Raw genomic sequence first — 18,305 nt, 5'->3', positions numbered from 1 at the left:
TAAATCAAAACCACAATGAGTTATCACTTCACACCTGTTAGAATGGCTATTATCAGGAAGACAACAAGTAATAAGCATTGGCCAGGATGTGGAGAAAGGGGAACCCTTGTGCAAGGTAAAGTAAATTGGTGCAGCCCCTATGGAAAACAATATGGAGGTTCCTCAAAAGATTAAAAATAGAACTACCATATGATCCAGCAATTCCACTTCTGGGTATGTATCTGAAAGAAATGAAAACACTAACTTGAAAAGGTATCTGCACTCCCATGTTCACTGAAGCTTTATAATAGCTAAGACATGGAAACAACCTAAGTTGCTTTTTTTTTCTTTTTTTGCAGTACACAGGCCTCTCACTGTTGTGGCCTCTCCTGTTGCGGAGCACAGGCTCCGGATGCACAGGTTCAGCGGCCATGGCTCACGGGCCTAGCCGCTCTGCGGCATGTGAGATCTTCCCAGACCGGGACAAGAACCCGTGTCCCCTGCATCGGCAGGCGGACTCTCAACCACTGCGCCAGTAGGGGAGCCCCCAAGTTGCTTTCTAAATGGGAAAAACACTTAAATAATTGGTTTATTAATTTGCAAAAAGCAATTACTGATACAGAAACTATTATTGCCTTCAATTATATGAATTGATTCTAAGATCAATTTATAAGCTAATTCTAAAATTTCACATGGAAGTGGAAATGTGAAAGAAGAGCCAAGAGAACCTTGGTGGGGGGGAACAAAGACAAAGTAGTAGCAATATTTTTTCCTTAAACTGAGCAGTGGGTAACAAGTGTTCATTGTACTGCTATGCTTTATATCTTACATAAGTTTTATAAATATTGTGCTGTAGATGTTTAATATTTTTAAAAAGAACAAAGAAAGAAGACCTTGCTTACCAAAAATCACAATTTATTATCAAGCTATAGTAATTAAAAGTGTGTTAATGGCACAGAAGCAAAGATCAATGGAACTAGAGTCCTAAAACCAACCTATACATATATGAGAATCTATTAACTGATAATTTGACATGCCACTTATTAGAAAAATTATTATTCAAATGGATAGCCAACTGAACAAGAGTCCTCCCTTACACTATTCACAAAAATAAATTCCAGATGAATTAAAGATTTAAATTTTATATAAAAGTATAAGAAAATGTAAGATACTATGTTTATATCTTAAGGCAGGAAAGACATCCATTAAAAAGTTAGTTAAAAAAAAGTTAGTAAAAAAAAAAAAAAAGTAAAGTCAAAAGTCATGAAAGCAAAGACAGGTATATCTGACATCAAAATTAAAAACCATTACTAACAAAGGGAGAGGACTACAACAGATTGGAGGAAAATGCACCATTTTCATAAATAATGAGTATCTAAAAGCCAAAGAACTCCTATAAATAAATAAAAAGTATTTGCTATGCTGCATATAAAAGGAAAAAACAAAAATTAGAGTGCTTAAACAAAACAGAAGTTAAATTTCTCTTATGCAAAAGAAGTTGAGGGCTGGTGCAGCAGTTTGACCAAATGCTCAGAGACCCAGACTTTCCGGCTCACTGAGCTACCACCGTGGTCCTCATAGTCTAGGATGGCTGTTAGAGCTCCAGTCATTACACCTGTGTTCCAATATACAGAATGTGTGAAGGGATGAGGGAGTGCCTCCTCTCTTGAAGGAGCCTTCAGAAAGTCGTATCAAACCCTTCTGCTTATGTATTGTTAGCTAAAAGTTACCTAGTTACGCTTAGCTCCAAGGAAGCCAAAGAATATAGTCTTCTGGATGGGCAGCAATGGACCCGGCTAAAAACTGGGGTTCCTATTACTAAAGATGAAGGAAGAATGGATCACAGGAGGTAACCAGCAGTCTTTGCTATGCAATCCAAATAGAAAAGAAAAAAAGAAATACAAATGGTCAAAAACTAGTAAAGATGCTCAACCACATGGAAATAAAAATTAAAACGAGAGAGGAGTTTAAAAAACTTTTGAGAGAGGCAAAAATTTGCAAGTTGGTGAAGGCATGAGGATTTTTGTCCTCCGTTAATTTTTTACTTTTAACAAAGAGAACGTATTCTATATTCCTAGTGTAACTAAAAGTAATAAAAATATTTTGTTTATTAAAAAACATAAACACATTACTGCTTTTAATTATATTACATATTATATAGTTACATAATATTAGTATAGATACCTTGGGGACCAATTTGGCATTGTCTACTAAAATTTTGATTATATGACTATATGACCCAGTAATTCCATCTTTCAGTTGTCTATACAATATAGACATTCACACATTTGCGTAAGCACAAGGATGTTCGTTGCAGTAATGTTTAAAAGCGGAAAAACTGGAAACAACCCAAGTGTTCATCACCAGGGGAACAGCCCTACTTAATTTTCTTCATAGCGCTATTACCACTATCTGAAATTACATTATTTATTTATCTACTTATTTGTCATCTAGGAAATTAGCTCATCTAGGAAAAGAGCAGAGGCAAGGAGAACATATTTATATAATACTTGTTTGGTTAAAAATTCATTAGAAATAATGCATTGTCTTTTAAAACAATGAATCCAAACAGACACCCTTCCAGCCTTCAATAACATGATCCCGCCAGAAGGCCCTCATGAACGCCTGCAGGTTTACAGACAAGCTGAGAAACAATGACCCAGATGAAGCCTCTTGACCTGCTATCCAGAGAGACCGTCACTGGACATGGTCTGTTGCCCTTTCCTTTAGAGTCTGAGGCATTTCACAGTAGAATCAACACACTCTCTTCATTACGTGGAACCCTTAACTGCCTTTAATACATGGATTCCAATACTGCTGCCAACAGAGTGAACCTCCACTCACTGAGCAGGGCCTGCCATGGGAAAGAGGTACCAACTGGAGTACCAGGAGGATGCCAAGGCTGTAAGACATACCAAGCTGAGGGAGGACAGACTGCCGACACCTGAGCCACAGTGCTTGGGGCTTGGCGCTGGGTAGGAGTGCTGTGTTCATCAGTACTCATGGCAGGAGCGTTCCAGGGCTCCCTCCTCGAGGCTGGGAAACAGGGACTGTGCCTGTGATCACGAAATGGAAGGGCTCAGGGTGCCTTTGCTATGACTTCTAAGCCCTTAATGACATACCCATTCACAGACACTAATCTCTGCTTTGTATTTCTAACCTCACAGACAAGCAGTTTTCAAACTGCTTATAACAAAACAGAACAAAACTGGGGGGACTCAGTTCAAAAGAAAGCTTAAAGATGAATAAACATATGGGGGCACGGGAGAGAAACAGCCTCAGTGCCCAGTCTTGGGGGGATGGGAGGAACACCCAGATTATTGAGAGATCTGGGAAGAAGAGTTTGAAAGGGAAGGGAGTGCTGGGGAAAATGAACTTTAACAAAGACCTGAGAGAAGGAGCTTTGTAGATATTAGGGGAAAGCAAAGGTCCTGAGGCAGGGATGTAGCTGCTTTGTTGAAAGAAGAACAAGAACCATTTGTGAGTGGGACAAAGTAAGCACAGGGGAGAGTAGCTGGAGATGAGGTCAGGGAAGTAAAAGGGGGTTTAGATTATGTAGGGCCTTGTAGGTAAGTGTAAAGCCTCTGATCAGAGAACTTACTTTGAACAGGGTCCCTCTAGCTGCTAGGAGAGCAAGGTCAGAAGCAGGGAAAAAGAGGCTATGACAGTAATCCAGGTGAGATACAATGGTGGTTTGGACAAGGTAGAAGCAGTAGAGACATTGGGATGTGACCAATTCTAGGTACATTCTGAATGTAGAGCCAAGAGGGTTTGCTGATAGACTGAATGTGGCGTGAAAGAGAAAGAAGAGAGTCAAAGACGTTGCCAAGGTTTTTGGCCTGGGTTCCTGGAAGAATGGAGCGGCTATTTACCGAGATGGGATAGGCTGTGGGAAGAGTGGGTTTTAGAGGGGAAGAGGAGGAGTTCAGTTTTGAGATGTCTGTTAGACATCCAAACGGAGAGGTCAAGTAGGCACTTTGATATCAGAGTATGAGATTCAGAGAAGAGGTCTAACTTGGAGAAAAAACTGGTAGCCCTTGGTGGTAGGATTAGTGTATATTTAAGGTCATGAGACTGGGTGAAATGACAAGGAAATAGGGTTGATAAGGAAGAATAGAGGTTTGAGGGATAAACAGCTCTCCAGTTTTCAGAGGTCAGGAAGATGATGAAAACAAAAAGACTGAGAAAGAATCACCAGTAAGGTAGGAGGAAATCCAGAGAATGTAGTACTCTGGAAGCTAAGTGAAGAAAGCATTTCAGAGAAAGGAATAATCAACTGTGCAAAATGCTGTTGAAAGGTCAAGACTGAAAACTTACTCACTGGAGTTAGCAATGTGGAGGGTAAAGGCCTGACTCAAGAGAGAGGACTCAAGAGAGACTGGTGGAAAGGAACTGGACTGAGTGAGTTAGACAACAGAGAGGAACAGATTTGGAGGAGGATGCAGGGTCAAGAGAGAGTTTGGGCTTGTATCATAAGGCACTGTATCTCTAGTATATAGCAAAGTGCCAAGCACATAGTGGTAACTCAATAAATATTTGTTGATTGGGGTGAATGAGATCACTAACCACTGAATCAGGAAATAGTCTTAGTTCTAGAAGTTTAAAGGCTGATACATTGAAATGTGAGAATTCTTGGTTCAATAAAAAGAACTGCCTTTATTCTCCTTCAAAGCCTGAAAACTCTTTAATTTTGAAAACTATGGCTCACACACCTAGAACAGCTATCCCTAAATTTGAGAAGAGGGACTTCCCTGGTGGTGTGGTGGTTAAGAATCCAAGCAATGGTCCGGGAAGATCCCACGTGCCGCGGAGACACTAAGCCCGTGTGCCACAACTACTGAGCCTGCGCTCTAGAGCCCGACAGCCACAACTACTGAGCCCATGTGCCACAACTACTGAAGCCTGCGTGCCTAGAGCCCATGCTCCGCAACAAGAGAAGCCACCAAAATGAGAAGCCCGTGCGCCTAGAGCCCGTGTTCCTCAACAAGAGAAGCCACCACAATGAGAAGCCCGTGCACCACAACGAAGAGTAGCCCCCTCTAGCCACAACTAGAGAAAGCCCGCATGCAGCAACAAAGACCCAACACAGCCAAATAATAATAATAATAAATAAATAAATTTATTTTAAAAATAAATAAATTTGAGAGGAATAGCAACAGAATTTGACAAATGCATGCTCTACAAGAAAATATACCTTTAATTCTGAATGGGTACAATGTATCCAAATACCTTTTGTACCTGGGACTCTGACTGGCTGGATCCCAGCCCTCTAGTTATGTCATGACTCACTATGCACTAGAATGGAAGACTCTTGATGGTTGCTGAACGATCAGACCACTCTTGGTGGTATCTGACAAGGGTCTAGTAATCAGAATATATAAAGAACTCTTAACTACTCAACAACAAAAAAGACAAACAGCCCAATTAAAAAACAGGCAAAGAACTTGAATAGACATCTCTCCAAAGAAGATACACAAATGGCCAACAAACACATTAAAAGATGCACAACATCATTAGTCATTAGAGAAATGCAAATCAAAATCACACTAAGATATCACTTCACATCCATGAGATTGGCCATAACCAAAACCAAAACCAAAACAAACCCAGAAAAAAACAAGGACGTGGAGAAACTATAACTTTCAAACACTGAGAGTGGAAATGTAAAATGGTACAGTTGCTGTGGAAAACAGTTTGGTGGTTCCTCAAAAAGTTAAAACACAGAATCACCATATGATCCAGCAATTCCACTCCTAGGTATATATACAAGAGAATTGTAACAGGTATTCAAGTAAAAACTTGCACACGAAAGCTCTTGGCAACACTATCTACAGTAGCCAGAAGGTGTAAACAACTGAAATGTCCATCAACTGATAAACGGATAAACAAAAGGTGGTATATCCTTTCAGTGGAATTATTATTCAGTCAAAGACAGGAATGAATATTATTCAAAGAAAGGAACACATGCTACAACATGAATGAACCTTGTAAACATCATGCTAAATGAAAGAAGCCAGATACAGGAAGTCACATTTTGTGTGATTCCATTTACATGAAACGCCCAAAATAAACAACTCCATAGAGAAAGAAAGCAAACTGGTGGTTTCCAGGAAATAGGGGGCGAAAGGGATGGGGAGTAACTGCTTAATGGGTACACGGCCTCCTTCTGGGGTGATAAAGAATGTTCTGGAATTAGATAATGGTTATGGTTGCACAACACTGTGAATGTATTGAGATTCACTGATTGTACACTTTAAAATGATTAAAATGGTTAATTTTATGTTATGTGAATTTTAACTCAATAAAAACAAGTCACACAGCTCACACTTGACAGATCAAGGTCATGCACCCATGAACTGACTCTAAATCCTATTACCATGCAACCACTGTGGTCTCCTTTACAAACCAAAGGCGCTCTGGACAACCTTGGCAGTGAACTTTTCCCTCCATCTATCACCATCAGGCATAGTACCTAACTATATTTGTGATAAAAGAATTCCTACAATTGCCTAAGCACATACAAGTTTCTAAACAAAATATTTTCTTATCATAAACTCCCAGTATAAACCTTAAACCAAAGTCTGCGATTCATGTCACAAAGTCATCCTTCATTCAGAAGTTAACCATCAGGCACCTGATGAACCAATGACAGCTGTGAAGGACAATCCCTTACAAGATAATACTCCTGTTTGCAAAAAGAGTACAGCAATGGGGTTTATTCCTTCAACTAATAAATACCATTCTTCACTACTAATCCTTGGCATTTTCCAGCCCCTGTGGTTTCTGTTCTGCCGGTAGATCACAACTCTTAGAAACATGAAGTGTAAAACTGACCTTTAAACTCTCCTGTGCCAGATTAAGGTTGCCAGTGAGGCAGAAATGGATAAATGACAGATTGGTAGTGAACATCTGCATTACAACCCACTCCAGAGAGTCATTCTAATCCAAAGTCTTCAAGGTAACAGCATTCATACAACCTTTTGGAAACCAAAGTTTGTTTGGTGTTCTCTTCTTCTCCTTCTCTCTGAGCTCAATGAGGGCCTACTTCTCCAACTTATATCCATACCCTTTAATCACCATCAGTGGTAAAGATTTCAAAGTATGAGAAATGTTACATACACGCAACTGGAAAACCAAACTGCAACATCAAGTTAATTAGAAAAAAACACAGCCGCATAAACTATCCCTAGGAATGACAGCTAGATACATATTCCCTGACATAGCCAAGTATTCCATTTTCAACATGCCAACAATCTGGTCTTTGTTCATCAGTTCACTGGAAGGATGATGTCAGGGTCACTGGAGCCCTGCTGGTCCTTAGGAGTTCTATGGCTTTCCAGATAAGAAAGAGACTAAGGGCCTAATCACCAACATCTGAGTCTCAAGGGTCCTGGCAAAATATCTCCTCAGTGAAAAGCACAAAGTCTCCAAAACAAATATAAGCAAGACCCCTCTGAAATGGGGTAGACGGGTAATCAGGCACGACTGAGATACCTCCCTGAAAAGTCAGGAGAAGCGTTTGGGTAACCAACACAGACTAAGCACCTACCATAGAGACATGTAAGACACCTCCCCCTGCCTCATCACTCCCCTTTTGGTTAAACGTCTCAAAAGATTTTTCCAACATTCATCATTTCCCTTTCCTTACTTTCTATCCACTTCAATCTGGCTTCTGCCTTTTTCAATCTAAAACGGTTGTTGCTAAGGTCAAAGACCCCATTTGCTAAATTCAGTACATCATTTTAGGTCTACATCTTTACTTGATGACTCCTCTTTTTAAAATACTCTCTTCCGGGCCTCCCTGGTGGCGCAGTGGTTGAGAGTCCGCCTGCCGATGCAGGGGATACGGGTTCGTGCCCCGGTCTGGGAGGATCCCATATGCCGCGGAGCGGCTGGGCCCGTGAGCCGTGGCCGCTGGGCCTGCGCGTCCGGAGCCTGTGCTCCGCAGCGGGAGAGGCCACAACAGTGAGAGGCCCGCGTACCGCAAAAAGAAAAAAATAAAATAAAAAAATAAATAAATAAATAAAATACTCTCTTCCCTTCCCTTTCATGGCACTTCTTAAACTGGATTAAATTTGAAAGTGAGCTTCTAAGACAAAAATCGAATATAGTTTAAATTACTCTCGAAAATTCTTTAAATGGCCTATTAAGTAAAGCCTAACTGATTTTTGTATGCATAACTCTACACAGTAATGAACAGCATATATGTATGCATGCAAAAAAAAAAAAAAAACAACAGTAAGTATACCTGCAAAATAGAACGCTTTCTTTCATCTAATTAGAAACACCTTCAAATATATTCGGTTAAGTCTGCATACCTTAAGGGCAAGCAAGGTGTCATTCCACTGTACCTCTGGCCACTTCTCATCGCTCTCCTGGGGTTACCCTCCTTGACCCAACTTTGAAATGCTGGGCCTGAGCCCTCTTCTCTTCTTAATCCCTATCGATGGTTCTCAATTTCCACTGCTCAGTGGAATCACCTGAGGACCTTTTAAAAATCCCAGGCTGCAATTCAGAGCAAGCAAACAGAAAGAGAAATTGAGGCGGGCCCCAGCATCAGTATTTTTTAACCATTCAATGTTTCCAATGTGTAGCCAAAATGAGAATCACTATTCTATACTCTCCCTACGGCAGGCATCACACACTCATATGTCTATACAGTCAGAGGAGAAAATAAACAAGGCAGGCCAGGACTAAGTTTTAGGGAGTGGTAGGCTCTTTGGTGGACTAGAAAGCAGCTGGGATCAGCTGTGACAGAGCTCCAATCAACTGCTCTCATATGGGAAAGCCAGCTCAGTAGTGCTACATCTTCTCACTTTTAAAGAAAAGCTCCAAAATCTGGACTTTCATGGGAAATGTTCACATTTTAAATTACTGGCAACTAACTCAAAATTAAACAACAACAACAAAAACCACTGTATGTGAAAAACAACACACATCTGTAAACCAGATTCAGCTCTGGGCTGTGGGTGTACAACCTCTGTGTGGGGTAATTCCATCTACACCCTTCAATTTACACCTAAGTATTTATATCCCCAGTCCATCACACCCTTCTGGGCTCTGGATTTGAATGATCAAATGCTTATGTGACATCTCCACTTCTCACCAGTCCCAAAGCGAACTGTAATTTAAACCAGCTCAACCATTTATCCTTCCAATGTTCTCTAGCTCAGGTAACGCCGTTCACCTGGCTGGGTAAGTGAGAACCCTGGGCTTTATCCTCTACACGTATTTCTCCCTCTCACTGCTTGTACCGTATCAATCAACAAATCCTATCAATTATGCCTCCTAAATATATCCCCTGCATCCATTTACTTCTCTCCATCTCCTCTGCTACCAACTTGGTCCCAGCTATCAGTTTTTCTCTACCTTTCCACAGTGTAGTTTTCCCTTTGTATCCATGGATGTAAACCTGCAGATATGGACGGCTGACTGTACTACGCCATCTTATATAAGGGACTTGAGCATCCGTGGATTTTGGTATCCAGGGGGGTCCTGGAACCAATCCCAAGCAGATACTAAAGGCTGACTGTATTAGCCAGCTCAGGGAGCCATAATAAAATACCATAGACTGGGTGGCTTAAACAACGGAAATTAACATTCTTACAGTTCTGGAGGATAGAAGTCCCAGATCAAGGTCCAACAAGGTTGGTTTCTGGTAAGGACTCTCTTCCTGGCTTGTAAATGGCTACATTCTCACTGTGTGCACATGGCCTTCCCTTCCTCCTCTTCTTATAAGGCCACCAATTTTATTGGATTAGGGCCCCAACCCTTATGACCTCATTTAACTTTAATTACCTCCTAACGACTATCTTCAAATATAGTCACATTAGGGATTAGGGCTTCAAAAAGCAATTTTAGGGGGACACAATTCACTTTATAACACACTGTAATCTTAGTTAGAATCAGTTTTCTCCAACATCCACTCATTTCCTTCCAAGCCATTTGCTCCAATATGACCAGAGTAATCTTTTACAACCACAAATATTTACAAATGTGTGTGTGTATATATCTGACCCAACAATTCCACTTCTAGGAGTTTATCCTACAAATATATTCACACACGTGTGAACTAGCGTATGCATAGTATGATTTGCTATAGTAAAAATTACTGGAAACAATTTAAATGTCCCTCAACAGAGGAACACAGTTTAAATGTCCCTCAGTAGAGGATCCATTAAATAATCTGTGGTGTATCTATACAATGGAATACTATACAGTCATTCAAAAGGATAAGAAAACTATATATTGGAATGGAAAGATTTCCAGGACATTGTAAAGAGAAAAAAACAAGGAACAGAACAGTGTGTACCGTATGCTACCATTTGTGTGAACAACAGGAGGAAAGAATATGCATTTGCTTGAATGCCACAGAAAATGTCTAGAATGATACATAAAACTACTAACAGTGGTTATCCTGCTGGAGGGTATGAGGAAAGTGGCAGCTGGGGGAGGAAATAAGACCCACTGCAGACATTCTGATCTAATGGGCCTGGAGCATGGCCCAGGCACTAGTATTGTTTTAAGTTCCTCTAGTGATTCTGATAAACAGGCTGGACTGAGAACTGCTGCTCACCGTGCCTTCACCTACTTTCCCAGCTTCATTTTGCATCATCCGGCCCCTATCACTCTCCATCCTCCAGCCATACTGGCCTCTGAATTCCCAGAAAAGGTCCTGCTCCTTCTGCCTGGAATATAGTCCCCCTAAGCTTTACCTTGTAACTTCTATTTATTCTTCAGTCTACCTCCCCTTATAGGTTACTTCCCAAAGAAACCTTCCCTAGTTTCCAAACTAGGTCAGTACCCCTTTTTTATGTACTCAGAGCACCCTGTACTTCTTCCAGAATCTATCACAATTGTACCGAGGAACTGTATAATTATACATGTACGTGCCTGTCACTCTCTTTAGACTCTAAGGTCCAGGAGTGCAGAGACCACATCCGTGGCTTTTACCACTGTATTCCCAGACCTAAATTAAGGTCTGGCTGGCAAGGTAGGCTCCCTCTCAGATGTTTGTTAAATGAATGACTGCTCTTACCTTCAAACCCAGCAGGGTAGAAAAAATGACACAGAAGCAAATGAGGACAATGCAGTGTCATCAGTGTTAAGACAGCAGTCCCTTTAGAACAGTGGTTCTCAACTGGGGGTGATTCTGGCCCTCCCAGGGGACATCTGGCAATGTCTAGAGGCATTTTTGAGTGTGGGTGGTGTGGGTTGTGTGACTGTTTGACTGTCACAACTGTATGTGTATGCAGGCGGACTACTGGTAACTATTAACCAGAGGTCAGGAATGCTGCTCAACATCCTACAGTGCACAGGACAGCCTCCACGAGAAGAATGATCTGGTCCAAAATGTCAATGGTACCTCTAATTTAGAGGACGGTCATACTCAAAAGGGTGACCAATTCTATTCCAGGCAGTGGGTTTTTTTGGGGGGGGAGGTGGGGTGAGGAGGATGTCAAGAAAAACTTCAGAGAGGAAGTAAAGCTTTAAGCTGTGTGTTGGAGGGTGGCATGGACCATATCAGTGTAGACTGTTTGCCAGAAGTAATGCGAAGCCTCTGAAGCATTTAAAAGCAAAGTTATGGTTTGAACAGGTACCCCCCTCAAGTAGCCCATACCCCAATATTACCCATCTCCTTTATTCCCTTCTTGCTGAAACAAACCTTTCATTCTCTTAGGGCAGTGGTTTCAGCTAAACATCAAGGCCAAATTAAGTCAGACTAAGAAAAAGTCGTATATCCCTTTCAATCTCCAAAATGTTAGCTGCATTTTAAAATATGCAAATCCTTATGAATACAAATAAATCTTTAACTGCTTAAAGTTCAGATTATTCGTAGATAAAGCTGTTTTTTGAACTCAACAGCCAGGTTGGTCCTGGTAAAGACTTCTCCAAAGCTTTCCATTTTTAAAAAAACACTTCTTTCCTCTGTCCTCAATTTCTGAGCTCCCTGAGTTAGAAAAGATTCAAGTTTTCCCACAAGTATCTCATGCTGTACGTTCTTCTGCCAGAGAGGACAGGGTGCAATAAGTGTGAATAAACTGTATGTATAAATTAGCCTATACATTTTTAAAAAGGCTTCCACTAAAAGTCATGGATACTCCTGGAAGAGAGGAAATGGAGGTAATTTAAAATAGTATGAGCAAGAAAGAAAACGGCGTTCTACTATAACACAAGCCTGCTGCCTACCGAGCTGGAAACACACGCTCTGCTCTGGTATGGCTATTCTTAGGGTCTCAGACTGGGTGCTCTATGAGAAACTGAGGCCTGAGACTAACGAAGAACAAAGAAAAATGCTCGGCACGGAAGGTTTGGGCGATGTTTTGTACATAAAAGATTTGAGGAGGAAGACTTCCTCAGATTTTGGAAGGCACACTAATCACTCTTTTTTTTGCTTACGTGTTAAAAATTTTTATTTCGTGTTTCCAGACCACTTCCTAATAAGAAAATACCTTATAATTTACAAAGAGCAATGTATCCTCCCTTACATTTGCTGACCACTAAAACTGGATACAGTTTCCTTAAGCTTTACCAGAGTCAGAGGATTGGGAATAATGTGAGCATAGCAGAGTGCAGATGCAACATCAACTCCAAGGCCGGCCAGCTGGTTTCCATCGAGAGGTCCCCCAGGAGAAAGCCCCTCCGAGGCGGCGGCCGGGGTCGGCGCGGGAGCGAGACCCACTGGGGCGGCCCAGCGGCGGGCGCGGGGCAAGGCCGGGGTCAGCCCGACCCCTGTTTACCTTTGTTTCAGGTACTCCCTTTCCCAGCCGGCCCCGGGATCCCGCCCGAGGCCGCGAGCTGGTGACACATCCTTCTTTGGCCAAGTCGGGCCGAGGTTGGTCAGGGGGCGGGGAAGGAAAATAAAGGCTCAGCGCCTAACGACGTGACTCTCAGTTCTTCCAAAACGTTGGCATTTGTTTCTCTGCCAAGCTTTCCTATTAACAAGTTCCCGAGGGTTGTACGGGCGAACTGGCCCCCCAACCCCCCGAAAGTGGGAGGGACCAGGCCGTCCCCCGCCTTCCCTCCTCCGTGGGCGCCCCCGGGGCAGGCCGTTTCCACACCGCCCGGGCTGACAAGGCCCGGGACCGAGCCGGGCGTGCGGCGGTGCCCGCACCGCCTCGAACCCCGACTTGCGCGGCTCAGCCAGCAGGGGCAGCGCCGCGCTACCCTGCCGACCCCGCCGGCCCCTGGGGCCAGGCCGGTCCCCGCCCTCAGGCCCCGGCCCCGCCCGCCCGGGCCTCCGCGCACCGCCCCCCGCCCTCGCCACAACCCGCGGGCCGAACGCGGGACGCGAGGGCCCCGGGCCGCGCGGCGGGCGGCCCCACGCTTACCTCAGCGCCCGCGGCTCCTCCTCTGGCTGCTGCCTCCGCTCGCGCACACAGCGTTGGCCGCCAGGGCTCCCGGCGGCGCGGGATGTGGGCTGGGAAAGCGGCGCGTGAGGAGCTGAGGCCCAAGCGCGCCCCGCCCAGCCGCCCGTCCACCCCCTCCCATCCCTCAGCCCCACCCTCTGCTGCGGGCTCGGCGCCCCGCCCTCCCGCCAGGCTCCGCCCCTCCCAGAGGGCCCCGCCCACTCTGCCGGCCAGAGAGTGAAAGGGGGCACTCAGGGTCGCCGCAAGAGCCGCCAGGGCCGCTGTCCGTGCAGTCCCCTGTATGGCGGGCCTGCGGAGATGCGATTCGTAGTGCTTACTACGATTTGGCTGATGAGAGTTGCACTCTGATTTATTATCACTGTTATCGCTGTTGTTATCTTCATTAGTTGTTTTGCCCTCCTGTAGCCGACTGGATGGTTCCATTGAGGCCAGAGGCGGTGGACAGGTAGCCCTCACCGCTGACCAGACACTCCCTGTCACTCCGATCCAACCTGTGGCCAGCACCTGCGCCACATGTCATTATGATATAGTGAACAAGTTGTGTGAATTTTGAAAGAAGAGATATTTATTTTTAACAGTTATTGTTAAATATAACACAAATATAGAAAGCCGTATAAAACCAATGTACAACTTATGGATTATCCTGAGACATAACACCCTTATAACCACTCCTGAGATTTAACACCATGTGAAATGGTCTGGTTTAAAACATAAATCTCATCGCAAGCTGGGGGGACTCAGCTTGGGAAGGTCCTCCCAAAATTGCCTTCCTTGTAACTGACACAGGAACTCATAGGCCACCTGCCCACAATCATGTGCTAAGAGCACATATGAAAAATGTGAAATTCTTAATTAAAAAGATAAATCAATAAATACATAAAGATGTAAACAACTTAAAAAATAAGTCAATCAGGAGATTGATCAGCATGAGTAAGGAGCACCTAGGGGTGGGAGGTAGGTGGGTATGTGAAGACTTAAAAATAGCCAGGGATTAGGTGGCCTGTAAGGATAGGTCCTGGACACCTAGCTGTCCTCACTCTGTGTCACTAGCACCTAGCACAGCACCGGGCATATAGTAGGTGCCGTGTGTGTATTATAGTTCAAGGAAAGAAAAATATTATATATATATATATATACACACATATATATACATATATATATACATATATATATGTATATGTGTATACATATATATATATATATATATATATATATATATATATACAGTTGACCCTTGAACAAGGTTGGGCAGGTTAGGGCCGTCTATCACCCACCCACCTCCCTTGCAGTGGAAAGTCCTCTGTACTGCTATCTCTACCTCAAAAACAAAGGAATTGATAAATGACTCACCTAAGGGCAGGAAGCTGAAAAAGTGGATAGAATCAGGACTCAAAACCCTAGTTGTTTTCACTCCACATACTGCAATCTCTAATCAAACAAAACTTTTCCCCACATTTAAAGATTTGTAACATGAAAATCCAAGTACCATATTTATTGAAAATATCTGCATATAAATGGACCTGCAAAGTCCAAACCCTTGTTGTTCAAGGGTCAACTGTATAATCACCCCAAACATGCTTTGCCTACTGAACAATTTCATCCAGGGTCAGATCTTCCAATAGCTAAAAAGATGTGCTCTGAAAGATGCCTTCATGCCTTAGAAAAAGGTCATTATACTTTAAACCTTATACTGCTTTCCAGTTTAAAAAAAGCCCTTTCGTGTGCATTAGGTTATCTTACTTGAGACTTAGAGCAGTCATGTGAGAAAGGCAGGGCAGGACGGAAGGGCTTTGCAAAGGTCACAGTGTAATGTATACCTGTAAGGAAGGGAAGTACACAATGAATTATACAACAATTTTAGTACTGCTGACCCTGCCAATCTCTGCTGGATTCCTGGTTTGCCTTGACAGTTTTATTACCTGAATTTTTAACATTAGAGCTTTTTGGGCTCCTTTGCCATACATTTATATGCAGTATGACTTGAATTTATAAAGGACACAACATCTAACTTGAAATTTGATTCAGTACGACAGAGTCGGCATCTCTGTCGTAAACACCTTGGCGAATTAGGGTGGAGAGCTGCCAATTCGCCATGGTTTATTGAGCATCCCAGCTCTGTGGTTTGGTGATGGAAATACAAAGAATAGAAAATGAGTAAGACATCATTTTTGCTCTCATAGGGTTTATGGCCGAATTAGGGAGAACGATTTGAAAATAAATGAGAGTTTAATTTATTTGGATGGTAGGGGAACATTCCTGAGCACAATTAATTCTATTAGGTGTAGGGAGACAGTATGGCAAACCTTTTCAGAGAAGAGAACATCTGATTTTTTTAATTATGGAAAAAGATCAAATATTGCAAAAGCAGAGAGAATAATATGTGAACTACTAATCTCTCATTACTCAGCTTTAACAGTTACCATCCCATGGCCAATTTCTTCCAGCTGTATCCTCACCTTCTCTTTCCCTCCCTGGATTATTTTGAAGCAAGTCACAGCAGCGTATTATTTCACCCATAAATATTTTACTATGTAGCTCTAAAAACTGAGGTCTATGTTTAAAAACAACAAAATCATTTATCTTTAAAAATTAATGATTTCTTAACATCTAGCCAGTATTCAAATTTCCCCAATTTTCTCATAAATGTTTTAAATAGTTTATTTCTTCAAATCAGGATTCAGACAAGGTCCTAATATCATATTTTTTAAAAAAATAATGCTTCTTTTTAATTTTTATTTATTTATTTTAAAATTTTAATTTAATTTAATTTAATTTTTTGGCTGCACCAAGCAGCTTGTGGGGTCTTAGTTCCCCAACCAGGGATCAAACCTGGGCCCTTGGCAGTAAAAGCAAGGAGTCCTAACCACTGCACCGCCAGGGAATTTCCATCACATTGTATTTAGTGAAAACTCTTAAACCTTTTTCTTTCTGTGCACTTTATATACTGAAGAAATCAACAGGTCCTGTGGATTTTTCCACATTCTGCACTTTACTGATTACACCCCTGAGGTGTTGTTTAACATGTTCTTCTACCCCTGTATTTCTCATAAACAGATAATAGAACTAGCGACTTGATTAGATTTAGGAAAATACAATCCATAATAAAGAGAAAAGTCAATCCATCAAAAACAAACCCAGGACTGTCATGGATGTTAGTATTAGCAGATAAAGACATTAAAACAGTTACCCTAATTGTGTTTTAAATGTTCAAAAAGTTAAGCAGAGACATGAGATGCATAGAAAGACCCAAATTCTACTTCTAGAGAGGAAGATGACAATGTCTGAATAAAAATACACTGGATAGGGCTTCCCTGGTGGCGCAGTGGTTGAGAGTCCGCCTGCCGATGCAGGGGACGCGGGTTTGTGCCCCGGTCCGGGAAGATCCCACATGCCGCGGAGCAGCTGGGCCCGTGAGCCACGGCCGCTGAGCCTGCGCATCCAGAGCCTGTGCCTTTCAACGAGAGAGGCCACAACAGTGAGAGGCCCGCGAACCGCACACACACACACACACACACACAAAAAATAGTAAAAAAAAAGATACACTGGATAGATTAGTGACAAATTAGGTATTGCCAAAGAAAAGAGTAGTGAACTTGAAGTCACACCAATAGAAATTTCCAAAATGAAGCATACATAGGAAAAAATTTGTTTGAAAACATAAAGAGAATCAGTGAATTGTGGGACAATTTTAAGTAGCCTAACATATGTAAGTGAAGTCTCCAAAGGAGAGAGATGGTGACAAAAAATATTTGGATAAATGATGGCCTAAAATTTTCAAAATTGATGAAAACTATATACTCACAGATCTAAGAATTTCAACACATCCAAACACAAAAAACCATAAAGAAACCCACGTGAAGGCATATCAAAATCAAATTACTCAAAATCAGTAATAAGGAGAAAAATCTTAAAAGTAGCAGGAGAAAAGAGACATGTTATATATAGAGGAACAGCAGATCTCTTGTTAGGAACAATGCAAGCAAGAAGATAGTGAAATAACATCTTTAAAGTACTGAAAAGAACTATCAATCTAGAATTATATTCTCATCTCAAAAATGAAGACAAAATAAAGACTTTTTCAGATGTACAAAGTCTAAAAATATTAATCATAGCAGACCTGTACTACAATAAATGCTAAAGGAAGTCCTCCATGCATAAGGAAAAATGACACCAAATGGAATTATGGATCTACAGAAAGGAAGGAAGAGCAAAAAAATAGTAACTGCATTATAAATACATAAAATCTTAAAGTTATTATTAAATCTCTTTAAAAGATGTTTTATTATTAAACAAAAAATACAATGTATTATGGGTATGATCGCCAGATAAAATATGGGGTGCCCAGTTAACTCTGAATTTCAAATAATTGTTACCTTTTTAGTATTTCAAAATATTGCATGGAACATACTTATTTAATGAAGTTATTTGTTATTTATCTGAAATTTAGATTTTACTTGGTGTCATTCATTTTTATTTGCTATATCTGGCAACCCAATTTTGAGATTTATAATGACAAAAACAGCAAAAAGGCTAAGAGAGGAAATAAAAGTATGCTGTTGTAAGTTTCTTATACAGTATGGATACATGAAGTGGTACGATTTCACTTGAATTTAAATTTTGATAAGCGAAGGATTCATACTATAAACCCTAAAGTAACTACTAAAATAACCAGACAATAAGAGCTAACAAAGCAAAAAAGGAGTTAAAATGTAAACAAAGAATTTTTAAATTAATCCAAAAGAACATACAAAAAGAGGAGAAAGCAACAAATAATCAATTGGAAATGTAGAAAGCAATTAACAAGATGATAGACTTTAACCAAACCATATCAATAATCACATTAAATGTAAATGGATTGAATACCCCCAGTTAAAAGGAAGAGACTGGATTAAAAAGAAGACACAGCAGTATGCTGCTTACAAGGAATGCACTTTAAATACATAGACACAAATAGGT

At 41.6% G+C, this 18,305-nt stretch overlaps 1 protein-coding gene across 2 annotated transcripts in view; it reads right to left on the bottom strand.

The window, feature by feature from the left end:
* The window catches only part of PPP2R3A (protein phosphatase 2 regulatory subunit B''alpha), a 216,431-nt gene extending 203,034 nt beyond the window's left edge, over positions 1–13,397 (bottom strand). Inside the window, exon 1 of one of the 2 annotated variants that reach the window (XM_082624699.1) lies at positions 13,311–13,397. The gene's annotated coding sequence lies outside the window, so the exon portion shown is untranslated. Of the gene's footprint in view, positions 1–12,511; positions 12,698–13,310 lie in introns of those variants that run through there. The other variant, XM_082624701.1, reaches the window with a different exon arrangement.
* Positions 13,398–18,305: the final 4,908 nt, after the last annotated feature.

Source organism: Mesoplodon mirus (assembly GCF_964341445.2).
Source record: "Mesoplodon mirus genome assembly, chromosome: 6".
In the NCBI taxonomy this organism is placed as follows: domain Eukaryota; kingdom Metazoa; phylum Chordata; class Mammalia; order Artiodactyla; family Ziphiidae; genus Mesoplodon; species Mesoplodon mirus.
Note: the sequence above shows the minus strand (reverse complement) of the source record. Positions and strands in the feature narration are given on the sequence as shown.